General features: G+C 40.1%; 1 long non-coding RNA gene across 1 annotated transcript in view; it reads left to right on the top strand.

Moving 5' to 3' along the window:
- The first annotated feature begins 5051 nt into the window (after positions 1-5051).
- LOC147575727 (uncharacterized) overlaps positions 5052-17302 on the top strand; it is a 57359-nt gene continuing 45108 nt past the window's right edge. Inside the window, exons 1-3 of the long non-coding RNA XR_015241953.1 lie at positions 5052-5179; positions 13755-13922; positions 14973-15071. This is a non-coding gene — a long non-coding RNA (uncharacterized LOC147575727). The remainder of the gene's footprint in view (positions 5180-13754; positions 13923-14972; positions 15072-17302) is intronic.

Raw genomic sequence — 17302 nt, forward strand, 5'->3', positions numbered from 1 at the left:
TGCATATCCTTCTCTATCCCAGATACCAGGACTCTAATGCCATCCACCCAGCACAGTTGTCTGCCTGGACTGAATTCTAATGCAGTTCACAAGTTGTAACACTAAATAATGGTGGCAGTTTCTTGTCTTCTGACAAAAGCAAAATCTGCAGAAAAGCACTATAAAAGTTCTGGGAAAGGGATAGCTTTGTTCTTTCATAGTGTGGTTTAAAAATTATGCTTATCAGAAAATCCAATACACTTAGAATATACAATACATTTAGTTATACAGCACTGTAAAACCACAGAATAATTCAGAGGAAGATAGCTGTGCCCCATGGTCAGAGATGCTCAGAAAGTAAACTCAGGAGTCATGGAAAAGTACAAAGCAGCAGCAACGACAAGTTTTTAATCTTCCTTGGAAAGCGCTATTGATACTCCTTCATCAGACATTTCTTGGGTGTCTCCTGGGTGCCATGTCCTGTGCTAGTGGTTATGGAGGCCACGCAGAGGCAGGCTGGGAGACCATCTCTGAGGAGGCGTTCGGGGACAGGCAGTGTGGCAGGTGGGCCTCTGGAAATGGGGCCGAGACGCAGATGTCTGTGGTGGGTATTCAAGGCAGCGCTTTCCAGAGAAACCTGAATGGGAGTAAGGACACTGGAGAGAGAAGCTAGCCAAGTGTTTCCAGGTGAAGTCTCACTCCGGTCTGCTCCTGTGGCAAGCTCTCCACGGTCAAGAGCATTGGGCTGTTGTGCCCCTCGCACAGAACAGTCACTGGCGGCCAGACATGGTGGACAGTTGTCATCACCTTGCTGTGCTTCTGGGCAGGCAGAGTCCACCATCCAGGGTGCTCTTTACAGAAGGTAGCAGGAGAAAGCGGTTGGTAGCAACAGGCACAGTAACTGGACAGAGTGACACCAGGGACCTGGGTGTGACGCCAACAGTGTCCCTATTGCCACTGACAAGAGATGGGAAAGCCATCGCTTTAGGTTGAGAAGAGACAAGGGAGAGAGGCATATGCTTGCTCCATCTTCCTGGTGGTGGTGACAGCAAGAATGGGGAGGAATGAAGTCGAATAACGCACCTGCCACCATGCTCCTTAAGTGCATGTGCCTGAACACAGTGGCCTGACCACCCCCTAGGCATGCTGGCCTGCAAAGCGGGCGAGCCAGATGACCTCAGGTCATATTCAGCTCCCGGGTGTCATAATCTCACAGACACAAGCCTCATGTGTTCCATGAGTACCAGTTAGCAAAATATTCAAATTCTCCAATTTCTGAATAGTGTCCTAGAGTCAAAAATGACACTTAAAATTTTAGGGAAATGATAAAGGTTTATCTATAGCTGTTAGTCATCCCAAATTTTCCTAGAATCTTGGTTCAACAGGTTGTCCAATGACTTTGACAGTCTCCATTGGGAGGTAAATACATAGGAATAAGCTCAGAACCATATACAGAGTGGGGTTGGGTATGACTAAATATGATGGATATTGAATTAGTTTCTCAAGGTGAGGTGACTTCTTTCTTCTGTGACCAGGTAGAAGCTGTGGAATATCTGTCTTCTGCAGACATTTTCTTCACAGAGGAACTTAACATTTTCTGATTCCTCCAAACAGCTTCCCTGTTTGGCTGGTCACTTCCCAAGCAGAGGTGGTTGTACTGGAGTCAGTGGCTGGCTGATGGCTCTTTAATTCGGTCCAGACCATTGTGATCTTTTCAGGTCAGCTGCCCATGGGTGGTCCAGTCCGTCCTGGCTGCTCAGACCCCATCTTCAGTCCCGTAATAATTCTGCAAGTGGTGCAGAGCCTTTCTGCATAAACCAGCTGGAATGCATCTTGTTTTCAGTAATTGAAGCCTGACTGATAAATGTTGAAATTGAAATCGAGTGATTACTAGATGTAGGGTGAAGAGGTTGGTTAGTTCTGTTAACTCCTAGGCTTGAGAAGCATTTTTTTTTTTTGTCTTTGTCTGTTATACATCAGTATATTGGATTTTAGACCTCAGGTAAAAATGTTTTATTAAAAAGTTTACCGACTATAATATGATTAGAAAAATTTCCCACATTATGCAAGAGGCGAAAATTGTTTACAAAGTTACTTGATTGCTTAGAATGTGTGTTATTTTTATCTGATTGTAAAAATAGCATTTGTATTAAAGAATCTTTGGAAAGTTAGTTGCACTTAAAGTCCGCTTTTGGTGATCCAGCCAGGCCCTATCCTGCCCTTACAAATCTCTCCATTTTTCACAGACAAACTATAGCCAGCTCGTGTGACACACAATGGACACACACAACCTGTGGCTTTTTTTAACACAAGTGTAAAATTGTCCTTGACTAGCTTCTTTGTCAGTGACTTGATAACTTTAAGTTCTGCTTCTATTTAAATGCTTACATTTTTTAGGGGCGCCTGGGTGGCGCAGTCGGTTAAGCGTCCGACTTCAACCAGGTCACGATCTCACGGTCCGTGAGTTCGAGCCCCACGTCGGGCTCTGGGCTGATGGCTCAGAGCCTGGAGCCTGTTTCCGATTCTGTGTCTCCCTCTCTCTCTGCCCCTCGCCCGTTCATGCTCTGTCTCTCTCTGTCCCAAAAATAAATAAACGTTGGAAAAAAAAAAATTAAAAAAAAAATAAATAAATGCTTACATTTTTGTTTCTTCATGAAAATCAACTCCTATGCTAGGTTTTCTCCCCAAAACAGTATGCAGTATCTCAGGCTTGACAATTAAATCCAGAAAGGGCCATTGTAACATGCTGGTGAATTATTTATTTCCTCTGAGTCACCCGTAATATTGTGTTCTCAGTGATATGATGAAAATAAGTCCAGAGAGAATTCTTTTAATATGCTATAAATTTCACGTTATTTTACAATGGATAATTTGGTTTCCAAATTCAAAGAAAGCTTGAAGCAAAGGCTTTCTCTTTTAAATGAAATAGAGCAATGGGTAAGGGGTAGCATTCTCCAGCTTTCTTGATTAAAGGTTAAAGAATTATTTGCAGGCTTGAAATGTGAATATACTGCATATCCTTAGTGAATGCCACATAGAATTACAATAACAAAATGTGTCCATGGGCTCGGCACGATGCTGGCCAGCAACTTGGTTCCGTTTGAGCAGCATAAGGTCTGTTATCTCTTGGGGCAATCATATGCTCATGCTTGTACTGAGGATCCTCAAAACTGGACTTTCTTCATGCTTCTGAAGGGCTGTCAAAGCCACTCACCCAATTAAGAAACCACAGAATTGACCCTATTCTCTGATAAATGGGAACAACTTGCCCAAGGCCAAAAGTGCTTACTGGAAATAAACATAGTGCCTGTACCATTGGATCCTAGCCCATGTCTAAAAGGGCAGCTGACGGGCAACTGGGTGGCTCAGTGTGTTGAGTATCCAACTTCAGCTCAGGTCATGATCTTGCGGTTTGTGAATTCGAGCCCCGCATCAGGCTCTGTGCTGACAGTTCAGAGCCTGGAAGCCTGCTTCGTATTCTGTCTCCCTCTGTCTCCGCCCTTGCCCCCTCATGCTCTGTCTCTCTCTGTCTCTCAAAAATAAACATACAAAAAATTAAAAAAATAAAATAAAAGGGCAGCTGATGTAATGACTGATGTGTATCACACAACTGATTCACTTGCAATGGTTGAAGACAGATCATGAAATTTAATGCACTGAATGGCTTGGTTATTTCATGGTCAAATCCAAAGCAACTAGTAAATGCCATTTTTATCATATTATTTATCATATTTGTTTGCACATCAATTTAGTGTTCACTAGTAAAGGGCTTAGCAAAAGCAGGCTATTTTTTAAAAATTCGAGTCTAGTTGACATATAATGTGATATTAGTTTCAGGTGTACAACATAGTGAGTCAACAACTCTGTACGTTATGCTGTGCTACCCACACTTGTAACTACCATCTGTGACCACACAACCTGATCACAATATCATTGACTGCATTTCCTGTGCTGTGCCTTTCAGCCCGGTGACTTCTTCCTTCCATTACTGGAAGCCTATGTAGGCTCCCACTCCCCTTCACCAGTTTCTCCCATCCCCTACCTACCTCCTGTATGGCCCCCATAAATTTGTTCTCTTATTCTGCTTTTTGTTTATTTATTCATTTGGAAGACAGGCTATTCTTCTCTTTGGCCCCCTTACTAGAATTGATTTGTGTCAACAGTGACTTAGTGCAACAATAAACTTTTAAATATTTCTTTCTTATAGTAATGATGATAATTTAACTAAAATAAATTCAATTTTAACTAGTAGAATATTTTACACACTACCAGGAACATTTGTGTTCTTCTTTCTTTTTATTTATTTTTTAATGGTATCTCTCTTTATAATTTTTTAAATTATTTTTTTAAATTAAAAAAAAATTAATGTTTTTGAGAGAGAAAGAGAGAGACAGAGCATGAGCAGGGGAGGGGCAGAGGGGCAGGCTCCAGGCTCTGAGCTGTCAGCACAAAGGCCAATGCGGGGCACAAACCCACAAGCTATGAGATAATGACCTGAGCTGAAATTGTTCAACTGACTGAGCCACCCAGGCACCCCGGTGTTGTTTTTTCTAATTTTCTTTCTTTAATTACTCTGTGAGATAGGGCAAGATCATTGTCCCTATTATAGACTTGAGAACATTGAAATCTGACAACACCTACTAGACATTGTAAATGCCTGTGACAGATAAATTGGAAGGAGAAACCATATAAACATATGAGTTTTCAAAGTCTACATCTCTATCTTCCATTTATTAATGTTTAACTTACTAGGTTTTTCTCTGCTACAGAATTTTAAATTCACTGAGAGAAAAAGAAAAACAATTAAAAAATGATAATACCTTTATATGCAGAGGCAGATTAATGAATAGCTCATATTTCATAGGCATCTCCTAAGCAGTTTGCATACAAGAGTGATTCTCAGAGACATAGTATGGGAAGCATCAGAATTCCATGGGCATCTTTTTCAGTGTGCTCACTCCCTAACATTATGCTCACGTGCATGGTGAGCATGCTTCAGTCAACACAAGGTGCTATATACTGCTTAGCTTAAACAATAAACATGTCTTTCTCACATTCTGCAGGTTGGGAAGTCCAAGATCAAGATGCTGGTGGACTTAAGTGTCTGGTGAGAACCGTGTTCCTCATTGTGGATGGCCACCTCTTGCTGTGTCTTCACATAGCAGAGAGGGGCTCTGGTCTCTTTCCTCTTCTTACAAAGGTAAGAATACCATCATGGGCCCCATCCTCATGATCTAGTCTAAATGGAATTACCTCCCAAAGCCTCCACTTCCAAATACCATCACGCTGGGTATTAGGGAATCAACATATGGATTTTGTCAGGAGTGGGGTGTGGAGATGGGGAGTGTGGGGTGGGGGTGGGAGAGAACTTGAGCACTCAGTCCACAGCAGTGTTCCACCCAATGTACCACTGTTGCTGGTGGGACATCATTAGGTCCAGGTGACTGAGAACCAAATAAGTGTTGTAAATCAGGGACATATATCAACCAGTGAATCCTTATGGCTTCACAGCAGAAACACATGGTTCTGCAGACTAGAGAAGTCTGGGAATCACTGGAATACACAATATCATCATTGTCATCATAATCCAACCTGAGACAGCACAATGACCAGAACATTTCAGTGGCAATGCAGCTTAAATATGAAGACCCAAATAAAATAAACAAAATAAAATAACATAAAAATAAAAATAAATTTAAAAATGAATAAATGGGAAGACCCCTCCAGACCTCCTAAAGAAGGATCAGTGGTTTAAAAGGTCTATAGTGACTCAAGAAGACTTCTGGAATTTGACGGCTGTTTCTCAGCATTGAGCCTCTGTGCTCTCTGAAACTTTAGTTCTGATTCATTCTCTGGCTCTTGAGATTTTCAGTCAACTTTGTTACATGCCATCACACCAGTTCTAGCCTCAGAGCAAAACTCCAGGTCCACTTGATTTGACAGGACCACATTCGGCTTCATTGGAGGTAGGGAGGATGCTTTCAGAGGCATCCTCATTGCAGGGGCTGATACACTCTGTCAGGTCTGGGACCCGGAACTGTGGTTTGCCTCTGGCGGGAAATGCTGCCAGCCAGCCATGCAGGTATAAGAAGGGACACATAAATGACAAGAGGAGGCAGTTCAGCACACTCTCGGACACCAGTGCCTACATCCCTGGTGGAATGGAGACACGTCCATAAATAGAGGACTGCTTTACCGAGGTCTCTCAGCAGATCATTGAGACTTAGCCAATCCTGGAAGAGAACGTATGTGAGTGTGACAGGGTCCATGTCCTGAAGCCATCAGGAGAGACAACAGTGGTTAATTCATTGAAAAGCCTTGTCCTCGGCTCTGCACTGCAAATCTGCATGGCCTGCTATCTACTGCGCATACCAGACCATCTCAGATTTAACAACTCCTACACCTGAGTGCACCACTCTCATTCCTGTGATCCTCTGCTGTGCGGGAAGTCAGAAGCTTCTGTCCAGGGGCCAGAGGCACGGGCAAAGCAGCCTTCTTGGATTTTAATGTGAACATCAACAAGCGCATGTTACATTTGCTTGTGTCTCAGAAATTTCTTTTTTCCGACAGAGAACCCAGAGAACGCTGCTCTAAGGATAGCCCTTACCTAGTGCTCACCATGTCCAGTGATTATTGTCATTGGCATTTTGTACATGAAGAATGTAAGACACAGAGAGGTTAAGTAACCTGCTTGAGGTCACACAGCCCTAGATGGAAAGCTGCAGTGACAGCCCTGGTAGGCTGTCTCTAGTCCAGGCTTCTCCCCACTACACTGTACTGCCTCTTAATTCTGCTATGCTGCTAGGCTGTTAATAAGCCTTACCTACTAACCCAAAAGGGTTTGTGGTGAAATGAGAATAGAAAGGTTGACTTCAGGACTGTTAATCTGTGATGGGGGTAGGTGGGTTTGGCAGAATATCTCCAGGAGTCAGGATTCTGCAAAACACATTTGAAGAAAAGCTGATACTCATTATGAAAGCAACCAGCCTTTGTATTCCAGCGTAATCTTGCCAGAAAGAAGTTTCATAGATAGGCTGAAACATTACTCTTCTGGCAGAAAGAACTTATTAAATCCAACCAATTGCTTATGCCAATGATTCAGTGATTCCCTAGAAATCACAGCTAGGATTGCCCACACTTGACTGGAAGTTATGTGGTGCCCATCATGTCTGTGGAGACGACCTGCCTCTCTCAGGTCCAACCCAAAGGCTCTTCTTCCAGGAGGCTTTCCTCTTTTCCTTGTCCAAAGCCTTCTGTCTACTTTTGAAATACAAAGCAGCTTAGGGCAGCAGCTCACATTAAAACTTCTTCATGTGCTATCTGGCAGAGAAGGAATTTTTGTAACTGTTTTTAAGCTCCCCTATGATATCATCAGCTCTGCAGATTAGACACCACAGTGAGCCTTCGTAGGAAATTCGTAAAATATCCTCACTGTCAAAGCTCTGGGTTACATTCAGTGAATGAAAAAAGATCTTCATATTGATTGGAAAATTACTTTAGATGGGTATTTACTTTTATTCATGTATAAATATAATTTTGTGCTATTTTGTTTTATTATTATTGATAAAATTAATTAATGGTTAAAAAATTTTTTTAAAAAAGACATCTTTAAGTCCCTCAAGTGCATGAATTGTTGACCACTCTCATGGTGCTTATTATCATCCTTACCCAGATCAGGTGCACATTAATTTTTTGTAGTTTTGATTATAATACAGATATACTTTGTTTATATTTTTAAAAATTTTGTATTTTAGAGCAGTTTAGATTCACAGAAAAATTGAGAAGGTATGGAGATGTCTTCTGCCCTTGTCCGTATCACTCACTAAAATGGTACATTTGTTTCAACTGATGAGCTTACACAGACAAATCATAATCACATAATATTTATTAACTGCATGGTATTTCATTGAAGAGATGTCTTCCACTAATATTTGACACCCAAGTTGTACCCTCTTCTCTCTATTATAGTTAGCACAAAAATTAATTTTATGTGATTATAATGTGCACTAAAAACAGTTGTAGCAGTCACAGCTGGGGGACAGTGTGTTCAATGCTAGACTGAATTATGGGAGCTTATTTCTGAGAATGCTTTTTGCTAATCTAGTAAAAATATGGAAAAGAATGGTAATGGAAGAAATTCCATAATGACTAAATATGTGGACAGAAATATGTAAAAAATTACTTAGTAAAAAATAATTTAATACTTAATTTTTATTTTTTTAATCAAAATTTGAAACAGAATGAAAAGAGGTTATTTAAATCAAATTTTGTTTTATGTAGAGACATACAGATTGAAAGAAGTTTGTGGTCTTAAGTAAGGGAAACAATAAGAGGGCTGAAAAAACACTGGACCCAGAGGGTAATCAATGAGTTGTTGGGTAGAATAGAACCACACACACACACACACACACACACACACACACACACACACACCAGTGTGAACTCATGAGCAAACAGCTCTAACATGTTCTAACATGTCTAGCCATGTGAACTCATGTACAGCTCTAACATACTGGTCTTCCCTTTGCATATCACACGACGTTCTCCCAAGAGAACCAGACTCAAACCTGCATTCAAAACCGCAAGTGGCTTTTTACCCTGCTGGAACAGACAGAATAAGGAAGGGCCTTTGAGAAGCTCTGTGTCTCTGGAGCTCCAGATGAGGCTGCACTATCTATTGGTTTTTCTTCCTTCTTGCCTTCCTTTCCTTTGTTTCCTCCTTCTTTCTTTTTGTTATTCTACTGTTGAGGGCCTACTGTATTCCTGACCCTCTTTTAGGAGCTACAGATGCACAAAGATGCGCTCATGTATCTTATGTTCTGGTGACGGGAGTCATAAAATACAAGAATGCATCTACAAACAGGATCATATCAGATCTTGGTAACCAAAATGAAATAGGGTCATCTGATGGTGATTGATGGAGGGTGTGTTTGTGTCACACTTTAGGTTAAGTAATCTGGAAAAAGTACTTTGAAGAGTTAAAGACGAGTTAAAATTTGTAGAACACTCATTAATGAGACACATCAATAAGTTTATAGGTAAAGTTTTTCAGGCAGAAGAAACAGCAAATGCAAAGACCCAAGAATGATATTGGGGATTCAAGAAGTCCAGTGTAGCAGGAACGTAGTGAATCACACTTGGAGAGAAGCAAGTCATTAACCCCTGCCTTCGGAGGTAGGGAAATACAGAGACCGCTGTGGGAATTACAGAATGATTCCTGGTAGGACAGTGGGATGATTTTAAGGAACTTGAAATGACTAATCGAGTCATCAGAGCAGATCATGGTTTTGCTGTTCCTTCAGTGTGCATTGTGTAGAATCCTTCCCACTGGACAAAATGTGCATTCTCATGATGAATCAGATTACATGTTAACAGTTTATAAAAGCTTGATGCCTGAAGTGTTATATTTGTCATGCCAGAATGAACAGACAGAATAATGCTTGTAAAACTTAATTGTTCACTATGAAAGAATTCCTTGATGGCAGAGCTGATATTTAATTTAACAAGTTAATTGAGGGATAACTCTTCATTTTAGAAAATCAATTTACCATCCAATTCATTAAGGCAAATGAAATGAAAGGCAGTGTCTGACTTTGGGATGAGTAAAACATGAACAAATGGGGTTAAGAAGCCTCCTTGTCTTAAGACACTTGACAAGAAAAGCCCAGAGAGGGTACTTTCATGTTGGAGTTCTTAAAACTAAAATTCTCAAAAAGTATGTGGATTAAAATATGTCACATTTTATGTGAATGGTTGATTCAGTTTATGAAAGAACATTAAATCTTCAAGTTCCTTCATATTTTTGAAGAAAAACAGGTTGGTGTCCATGGAAAATGAGCCCCAGATGGAATTACTGCCCCACTGGGAAATCTTCCAGTTGGATTTCATATAATTTTCTTCAAGCGCTGACGTGACTTGTGTTGACTACAAACCATTTGTAATTCCGATCGCACGTCTGTGTGCTCTTTATAACATTTTGTGTATCACTTTGTCTGGAACTAGTTGACTGGATGACAATGCTCTTAAAGGTAGAGAACACATTATTTATTTCTTTTTCATGATACTATGTAGAGTCTAGACCCAAGATAATATGACAAACTTGGTAACCCAACATGGCTTTTACAGGGTTTTATATAGTTTTTGTTTGGGACACTAGAATGAAGTAGATAGGGATTGGAAAACTATGGTCCTGGAATCTAACAGGCCCTTGGCCTATTTTATGATGTTTTCCTGGGACACAGCATTACCTCATTGGTCATTGATTTTCTGTAGGTGTTTGCAGCTACAACAGCAGAGCTGAACAAATGCAACAGAAACTCTATGGGCCTTAAATTCTAAAATTTGTGGCCCTTTGTAGAAAAGGTTTGCCAATCAATGAATAACATTTTGCTGTGATTAAAAAAATGTACCTAGATTTCCAGCTAGATTTAAAGGATTCATTTTTACATTTGTATTTATTTCGGTTTAAGATGTAATGTGAAAATCTAATATTAGATTCCCACATGCTGGCTGCCTCCACACCACTTACTGGGCAATCCATCTGTTCATCCCTAATATGAAATATCATATCGATTATATGCCCAAGGCCTTGTTTAGAGTATTAAGATTACATAACATTTGTTAATCTTTTGCTGAAAGAGTAAGGACTTTCTTAAGCGTTTTACCAACATCATGTTATTTATCACGCATAATTTTATGACATGTGTACGTTTATTATTCCTGTTTAACAGATGAAGAAACTGAAGTGTATGTATGTTACACAATGTGTCCAAAGGCCACACAGTTAAAAAGCTATGCAGAAAGAAAATTTTATAGATTTAAATTTTTGTTTTAACGTTTATTTATTTTTGAGACAGAGAGAGACAGAGCATGAACAGGGGAGGGGCAGAGAGAGAGGGAGACACAGAATCTGAAACAGGCTCCAGGCTCTGAGCTGTCAGCACAGAGCCCCACGCGGGGCTTGAACTCACGGACCGTGAGATCATGACCTGAGCCAAAGTCAGACGCCTAACCAAGCCACCCAGGCGCCCCAAAAAGCTATGCAGAAATAAAATTTTATAGATTTAAAAGAGATGAAAATGACAATTATTAAATGAATTTTTAATGGCAGTTGAGTGAATGTGTAAAGTTCTTGCATGTATTTTAGTCATTGCTTTCTATTGTGTTTGATTATACAACAAATATGTATAAGGTACCAGGTTTTTTTTTTTTATGTTTATTTATTTTGAGAGAGAGCATGGAGGGGAGCAGCAGAGAGAAGGAAAGAGAAAATCCCAAGTAGGCTTTGCACTGTCAGTGCAGAGCCTGATGCAGGGTTCGACCTCATGACATGAGCCAAAATCAAGCGTAGGACACTTAACTGACTGAGCCACCCAGGCACCCCAGTATAAAACTCTTTTTTAAGCACATTAGTATTAAGCCATGTAAACCTGCAAATAACCTTTTGAGGTTGGTATCATCATAATCAACATTTTGACATTACACGACATTGAGGCACAGAGAGATTAAGTGGTTTCCCAAAGGCCGTCAAACAGGGAAGTGGCCACGCTGGGATTTAAATATAGGGAGACCTATTCTAGCATCCCTGGTTTCTCCAGACTTCATATTTTGTCACTATGAGTTGTTCAAATAATCACAGATGTATGTGTGTCTAAATTAAAAAAAAAAGAAAATGAGCAGTTGCTGACCCTTAGGGAGAACAGCGATTTAAGACTGAGATTGAATTTTTAATATCATTATGTAAATAGAAATCCCAAGAAAATCAATAAATCAAGTCATATTTTTTTTAAAAAAGCCTTGCTTTGTATTCCCCACACAATGGAATGTGAAACGTGGTCTACTTGGCACATTTACATGATATGATCTTGTGGTAAGAGCTTCTTGTGTAAATGACCAATCCAGAAAATAGCTTGAAACTTATAAAAAAAACTCCCATGAAGAAAGAGTTCTAAGCATTAAATGTAGGATTTTGTAAAGTAAAATTAGCTTTGCTTTTCTCCCCTCTTTATTTTAAAACTGCCTTTGAAAGAATACCTCTTAGTCACCCAAGCTTTTAAAAATACCTGAAATGTTCCTTAAGAGTTATGAATTGTCATGTCCCTTTATCTGAGCTTGGATATGTCAAATATAGTGAAATGGAATTTTACCAGAAAAATCACCCATAGGTTCTGTAGAAGCTGAACTGATTTCAGACACACTTCTTCAGACCCCTTCACCTCAGCACAGTGGTACCTCTCTGGCTCTGTGCACCCTACTGGCTATCATGCTGGGAAAACACCACTCTGGGGTTCATTGCTATTTCCTGGAAGCAAATCTAGTGAGGCAGAAGGTACATATTTATGTTTCCTAATTGTTTATACTCAGCAGTGGGACTTGAGTTTTTCCCAGGAAGGTGTTAGCACTGGGCATACCCAAACTGCTCCCACAGTCAGGTCAAAGTCCATGTGATGGGAAGAGCTCACGGGGAATTATTGAGGAAATATTGCCAGAGACATATTGCATTCTGGACCACCTGTCCCTTCATGACTTCTGGCTTCCTGAGAGCCAAAACCGAAATCAGTTTTAAATGGTTGGCCTCGCTTAAAATTGAGTTTGAAGAAGATGATTTACTGGGTCACTGACTGAGGACCAGCCTGAAAAGACTCATTTGTGAACACTGTGCTGCTGGTCCCTAGCTCAAGAGGCTCTGGACGGGCTGAGCCACCATCAAGATGCCGTATCTTGAGTTCCTGAAGTACTGAGCATTTCTTTGTTTCTGGAAGAGAAAGTTTTACCCTCTTTATTTATTTTTAATTATTCAATGTTAGGTCTCTAGGCATGAAATGAACAATGAATGAGCAAATGCATTTACAATAAGCAGATACACATCACTCTGCATGTTTCAATGCCTACTTAGCTCTATAATGGGAAATGGTTAGATGAAAAAGGTGGGGTGGTTTTTTTTTGGTAAAAGTGTTCAAGATACTAAAATGAGGTTTATTTTCAATAATACAGTTTCGTTTGACAGGTGGTAAAAATTCAGATCACTCTGTCAAATAATCATATTAGAATCACAGTGCTATAGAAATTAGTGCTAATAAAGCCAAAAACTCATGATAGAATAAGAGGAGGAAGGAAGGAGAATCATCAGTAAGTAAATTATTTCTTTGATAGTTCTAAAAATATCTTAAAAATCAAGATCTCAGTACAATTCATTTGTTCAAGGACAATCTTTCCTTTAAGTAATGATGTATAACTCTACTTGTTTTGTAGGCTCTAGTGGAACATTTATTTATTTATCATGCAACCCATGAGAATATTTGTGTCTGGGGGATTGATAGACATGCGAGTGCCAGTAAGCTTCTCTGTTATTCAGAACCACATCAGGGCAGCAAACCCAGAGTATTCGGACAATTTGATAATGCATAGTAATAATTCATGGCATTTTAGTCACCAAACCAACAGCAGACATTTGATGCATGTTGATCAAGGACTGATATGTGAGAGAACTTTTTCCAACATTTATATATTAGAGCAAGGACACCTGAATGCCAGTCACTAAATTACCCTGAGCTTTGCGTTCCCCTTTCTGTATATGTGTTTATTTGGGAGAAAGATGTTTGCACTGACCAGCTGCTGATGAGCTGTGTGAACCTGGCTGACCTACAGAATCATAGAATGTTCTGGATCAAGGGGTCTTCAAGGTCATCCAGCCAGTCTACTCACAGGATCCTCGAGGTTCCACGGAGACAGTGGAATCATTTGTGATCATAGTCTTTCCTGGGCTTTCTTGACAGATGTATCTGTTTCCCCACTTCAGGGTCCAGGCTTCAGTTATAATTATATTCTCATGCGCTCCCTACCACTGTGGAGGAACCCCTCTTCCTTCCGACTCTGCAGAGCCTTCTGTCTTTTGTAGCGGCTGCAGTAGAAGGCAGGGAAGTACCCTTTCCTGGACTGACCAGGTAAGAATTAAAAAGCATTTTGAAGTAAAGTAAGCTTTTTTTTTTTTTTTTTTTTGCCGGGGGTGGGGTGGTGGGGTGGGGTGGTACTTAAAAGTCTTTTGACCTGTAATGCCCTCTCCATAAAAATTCTATTCTATTCAACTAACCCCTTTGTAAGTTGAAAACTGTATTTTTCTCTTTCTCAAATATTGTTCATCATTTCCCCTCTAGCCTTTATGGAAATTTTTCCTAGAGACAGCCTATGATATTTTAATACCACAGACAAACTGTGTATTTGTTTATGTTTTGTGCTCTCTGGTGGAACATTTGTTTATCATACAACCCATATTGTATGTATATTTGTGTTCTATAATTAGGAAGACTTAGATTTTTTTCACCTCCAAGGACCAAAGTTTGCCTTCACTGATAACTCAGGCTCTACCCAAAGAGCTGACAAATTAGAAAGGGCCCATTTCTGAGCCTTCAGTGTGGCTGTGGGAAATCTCAGTGTGTGGCACCAGGCAGGGGGTGCTGAACTGAACAGCGAGGCTCTGGAAAAGGAAATGTTTGCTTCATTATAAACCAGAGAATTTTGAGAGCTGACAAGCAGCATATTTTGTTAAAAAAAAGAAGGGTTCAAATCATCCCCCAAATTTGCCAGTGTCAAAGTTGAGTGGGCGGAAGACAGCACTGACTGTGGTGCAATAGGGCAGAAAAGAGAATGCCAACTCAGCGCACACAACAAGCACTTAATAAGCAAGGATTGTGTGCCTCACCTCCACCTGCATTATTCATTCAACTCTTCCAGCACGTTGCTGAAGTGCTGTTATCAAATTAATTTTATAGATGAGGACACTTTGCCTTAGAGCTGTGAATCTGCAGAGGTTGGGAGGCTGGGAGAGGCCAAGCCAGGGCACATAGCCAAGCTGACCTTCCAACTCCGCGCCCTCACTCAAAGGCGATAACACCCACTAGAGTTCAAAAGAGGCTTGTCTGGGAATGAGTTCATTGTTGGCAAGGCAGGAAGTCATTGAAGGATTGGTGTCGTTATTTTAAGCTTCATTTTTTTAGAGGATCCTGTTCTACTGTCTTCTGGTACCTAAATGGTGACTGTGTCTGGTATATCAGAGATGCATGTGCATGACTGAGAGCTGAATCTTGCTAGAAATTGTGAGTTATATGTATTAATTACACACTTTACATTTGTTTTACAGTATGTTTGGTTTATATGGTTACAGTCAGCCTTGTGCATTTCTTCCAACCTACTTTGTCAGATATCAAGTAGTGTTGGGCCAGTCTTCCAGGCCATGACCCTAGGGCAATTTTATTCTCTTTTGTTACTTTTTTATTCCTAACACTTATAATCATTCTTAGCATATAGGAAGCGCTCAATATTTGTTGAACACATAAATGATGAGGGATTATAGAGGATCACTGAATTTCAGTGCTACCTTTGACCTTTACCATGGGGGTCATGGCAAATTTATAAATACCAGACGGTAACCTCAACAACACGTTGGTGAATACTTTGTCTTTACCCAGTGAAATGGGTCATAAACTTTGGATGATAATATATCCTTATGTTTCTGCTTCAAGGTGTTGGACTGAACACATGCATATAAAACCCCAGAAGAATGTTAGTAAAGAACAATCAAAGGTGGTAAAACCTTTAACAGTAAAACATCAACAATTGAAAGAGATGTCAACAGAATTTCTGGAAGAAAAGAAGCTTGTGAAGGCACATTGGTGGAGGAAACAGAGCTGGAAATGGGCAGAAGGGAGCTGCACAAGAATCTGTTCCCCAGGGAGCCAGTGGTGGAATCAGGTCTCACCAGTCTGGCATTGTGCCCATGTCTTCCCACCTTCTTCAGAGATGTCATGTTGGCAACTTGAAATTGGTCTTGCGGGGAGTACAGATCAGGGTCTCCCTCCCTTCTCATTAGCTGGTTGTTAATCATTTACCAGCATATCATTGAAAGGAACCCCATAGAAAATCCACTTTGGGTGTTCTGGTCCAAAAGGTAAGAATGAAGGGTGAGACCCCAAGAGAGAGCAGAGATAATTAAAGGTCTAGACCAGCAGTGCCAATTGGCCCTACTCTTTTTACCCTGTTTCTGCCTGCTACTTGGCATTCACCTCAATGCAAAACCCTATAGCCCCTATAGCGTCTCCTCTAAAGCAGTGTTTTTTTTAACCTTAGCTTGCTTCATGATCAGCTGGAGGCTTGTTCACACACAGATTGCTGGTCTCACTCCCAGGGTTTCTGATGCAGTTGTTCTGGAGTGGATAACCAGAATTTACAGTTCACAAATTTCGGACAGTGCTGCTGCTGCCCGTCTGGGACCAAACACTGAAGACCATGTTCCAAAAGGAGTTAGAGGAGAATGACCCTGCACTGTCACATGCTTCTCATTTAGACACGCACTGCTCTGTGTCCTGAAGTCAGTGTCCCAGGCCATACACTCTTCCATTGGAGACAGCCCATTCGCTCTGTCATTCAGCTGTGAGGCCTGTGGAGGAAACAAAGCCAGCCGTTCTGTAACTTCCTAGAAACACCCTCATCTTTTCTGTAGGTGTTAAGCATTTTCTAGACAGGTCAATATAACCTCTTCATTAGTTTTCAACTTCACCATCAGCCTTTGGTCAAAACACAGATGATGTGATCATGTTTACCAAAAAAGCCTCTATGTGCTATTAATGTAAGAATAGAGAAAATGGCACAAATTGGAGATCAATGCCATTTGGAAGACTGGCAGAAAAAAAGAATACAAACATAAACATTTTACATAGTAAACATCTAAGTGACTATTTAAAGTTGATAGCAAAATATATAGAATTTTAGATATATTATTCAACTCTACCAAGACAATCAATAAAAGAACTGGGAAATTTTGCATATCTCAAAAATTGAAAGGATTAAGAAAGAAGTATCATGAAGAAATAAGTCCTTATTTTTTATAGCAGGGAGTAGAGTTGGTGAAAGAAAATAAAGAAATGGAGACATAAGCATATTATTTAGAGTAGTTTGGAAGTAACAGTCAGAACTAAAGACAGACATGGTTAAAAGCAATGACCTCTGAGGAGCAGATAGCTTGTGTGGAAATTGGGGAGAACACTGGTGCTTCTCATTATAAAACCCGTACTGTCTTATAATTCCAGTGGACATGTGAATGTATCGTTTTTTTTTTTTTTTTTTTAATGTCATATCCATTGAGATGACTTGTTGGTAAGGACAGTCATAAGCATTTATAATTTACAGCTTTCTTTGAAAATGGACAATGGATACACAAGCCTTTTTAATGCAGGAGTTCTGGCAGAAAATATGCTATTCTTTGTTTTTTTTAAATTTTTTTTTTCAATGTTTATTTATTTTGGGGACAGAGAGAGACAGAGCATGAACG

The sequence above is a fragment of the Puma concolor genome, chromosome D2 (genome assembly GCF_028749965.1).
Source record: "Puma concolor isolate L17-30 chromosome D2, mPumCon1.1.hap2, whole genome shotgun sequence".
In the NCBI taxonomy this organism is placed as follows: Eukaryota; Metazoa; Chordata; class Mammalia; order Carnivora; family Felidae; genus Puma; species Puma concolor.